Raw genomic sequence first — 2,984 nt, forward strand, 5'->3', positions numbered from 1 at the left:
CAAAACCAGATAGGAAGGAGTTGGCAGCCATGGTGCGGCACCGGAATCTTGAGGCCATCCAGTTGGAATATCAGCGGCTGTTGGTTCTGCCGGAGGAGGAGGAGGAGGTGGCAGCAGCTGCGGCCTTCTCTAATGTCCCGGGCCCCAGCCAGGTGGCGGCCCCTCGAGTGGTACAGTGCCACAGTCCGGCTGCTGCCCGCCTCCCACCCCATTTCATCACACACTGCTGCTCCCCTGTGGATGGAATTGTCGAGCATTTAAGAGCTGCATGCTCCTCCGAATGGAGCTTAGAGGAGCAGCTAAAAAAGGAGGCCCTGGCCATTAACCGGAGACTGCGAGCCCACTGATAGACTATAGATCCTGTTGGATTGCCCCTTTCTTATTCCTTTTTTGGGTGGGTGGGCATTGGGCTACATTGGGAAAAAGTATGGGGTTTTTTATGGACACTTTTATTTTTGAATTTTATTTAATGGACATTGTTTGGACTAAGTTGGACATTGTTTGGGGTTAGGGAGAGGGATGGATCAGGCGTTGTGGGATTTCTTATATTAGTTTATTTTGTTAAGAGATTTAATTATATTAATGCTTCATCTTTACATACAAGTTCAGCGGACGTGACGTACAGCAACAGACGGTTGTTGCTGCGGCAGGTTTGGCTGTGGAAACTCTATGGACACGGTGTCCGGTGCTGCTTTTCAAGTGCTGGTGAGTCCAAAGGATGTCTGTATCACTGATTATAAAATGGGGCGGACAAGAGTTTTCAGTCACAGCTCTCTCCGAGGAAGACACAGTGCTAGACTTGAAGCAGTCCTTGCGGAGCCTCACTGGGGTCTTGCCCGAGCGGCAGAAGCTTCTGGGACTGAAATATAAAGGTAAGCCTGCTGATAACAATGTAAAACTTGGTGTCTTGAAGTTAAAACCGAATACAAAGATCATGATGATGGGAACATGCGAAGAGCGTTTGGAAGCTGTTCTGGGTCCTCCACCTGACAACGATGACATAGTCAACAACTTTGACATTGAAGAAGAAGTTGTTGAAGTAGAAAACAGGGAAGAGAATCTTGCTAAGATCGCACGGCGCGTGAAAGACCACAAGGTGGAGGTAATGAACGCTCCAAGAGAGGGCAAGAAGTTGCTAGTGCTGGATGTGGATTACACTTTATTTGACCATCGTTCCTGTGCTGAGACTGGAGTGGAGCTCATGCGTCCATATCTGCATGAGTTCCTGACCTCGGCCTATGAAGACTTTGACATTGTCATCTGGTCCGCTACAAGCATGAAGGGTATTGAAGCTAAAATGAAGGAACTGGGCGTGAGCACAAATGCTAACTACAAGATAACTTTTATGCTGGACAGCGCTGCAATGATCACTGTACACACACCACGGAGAGGGCTCATTGAAGTGAAGCCGCTTGGAGTGATTTGGGGAAAGTATCCTGAGTTCTACACAAAGAAAAACACCATCATGTTTGATGATATTGGAAGAAACTTTCTTATGAACCCTCAGAATGGGCTAAAGATCCGACCCTTCATGAAAGCCCACCTAAATCGTGATAAGGACAAGGAGCTCTTAAAGTTGTCACAGTATTTGAAAGAAATTGCAAAATTAGAAGACCTGTCCGATCTAAACCACAAGCACTGGGAGAGGTACCTTTCAAAGAAGCAAGGCCAGTAGTTGCTATTAATGTCGATGTCGTGAGACCAAAAGCTATTTGCGGCCAAGGACCTTCCCTTCTTTTACTGATGTGCCGAATGGTGGTCTTCCAGTGGAAGACAGGATGTTGCAGACCGTTTCCTGCCGTCAGTGTCCCTGTCTTGGAGAGTGACTATAATTCACTAATTAGAAAAAAAAGCGGCTCAGGCCTCAAATATGCCTCTTGTTGGAATATTCCTTTGCATATCTCTGGATTGTTAGCTGGACTCTTTAAAGCCCCTTCAGTAAAAGGGGCAAACATTGGCTCTTCAGCCTTGTGGCCATTGTGCACCTTCAGAGCTTACACCTTTTTCTATGTTAGCCACTCTTATCCAAAATTACGACCAGAGGCTTGTTCTGAGACTTTTCTTTCTTAATCACATTGTTATCATGTTTTCTTTTGCCGGCCCTCTAGTTAGGAGCTAACCTTTAGAGAGCAGTTCTCATTTTAAGACTTCTTATATTTGTTCCAAGTAATGCTTAATCTGCCTCCCTCAGTCTAGATGTTTGCAGTGTTTTTGTGTGTCTGTCTTTGGTGTGCATTGGGATCCTGCCCTACAGTAGCTTCTGAAGACCTAGACCTCCTATCCCCACAATGGAAACCTAACCAAGCAGATATCGGGATGCTGTGGCATTAGTATACAAATGTTTCTGTAGGAAAATAAAAACATAACAGAACTCTGTTCATTTATATAGCAATTGTGCAAAATTAAAATAGGCCTAACTATTAACTGTAAAGGTTGCACTTCAAATGTCCTTGCTATTTCTCAGGATTAATGCACATTTTTACAGAGCTTTATAAATCATATAATTTAGAGTTTGCTTTCGGGATCCTCTCAGTTGTGGTTCTCAGGTACCCAAAGCTTAGTAATAGCGAATAATTATAGCTACGGCAAGATGAGTAGCATGCAGACAACTTAACTTTTTTTAGCAACATTTCTGGATTGTTTTGGGAGATTTCACAGTGACACATTTTGAAGGTTATATTGTGATCTGGAAAGTATACAAAGATCTGCCCTTTTGTGCAAGTTATAGTAAAGAATTTGTGAGGCATCTTCTCAGCAGTAGCAACAGTTCTTCCATCCACTGGCAGCTGCATCTGTACTTGTGTGTCTGGGTGTGTCATGCTACATGGTATCTAACCTCTTCTTTGCACAGCAGTTCTTTTCTCCACTTGCAGCTGCTTCTGCTGCTCCATAGTCTTGCTTTGGGCCTTTCTCTCAGCATTTGTGGTTACTGCTGCTCTGTGCGCACTGTGCAGAATTGCAGTTTCTTTTGCTATGCATTCTTA

At 44.5% G+C, this 2,984-nt stretch overlaps 1 pseudogene; it reads left to right on the forward strand.

Moving 5' to 3' along the window:
• The first annotated feature begins 619 nt into the window (after window positions 1-619).
• On the forward strand, window positions 620-2,187 carry LOC144784675 (ubiquitin-like domain-containing CTD phosphatase 1 pseudogene; annotated as a pseudogene).
• Window positions 2,188-2,984: the final 797 nt, after the last annotated feature.

This window comes from Lissotriton helveticus, chromosome 10, assembly GCF_964261635.1.
Source record: "Lissotriton helveticus chromosome 10, aLisHel1.1, whole genome shotgun sequence".
NCBI lineage: Eukaryota > Metazoa > Chordata > Amphibia > Caudata > Salamandridae > Lissotriton > Lissotriton helveticus.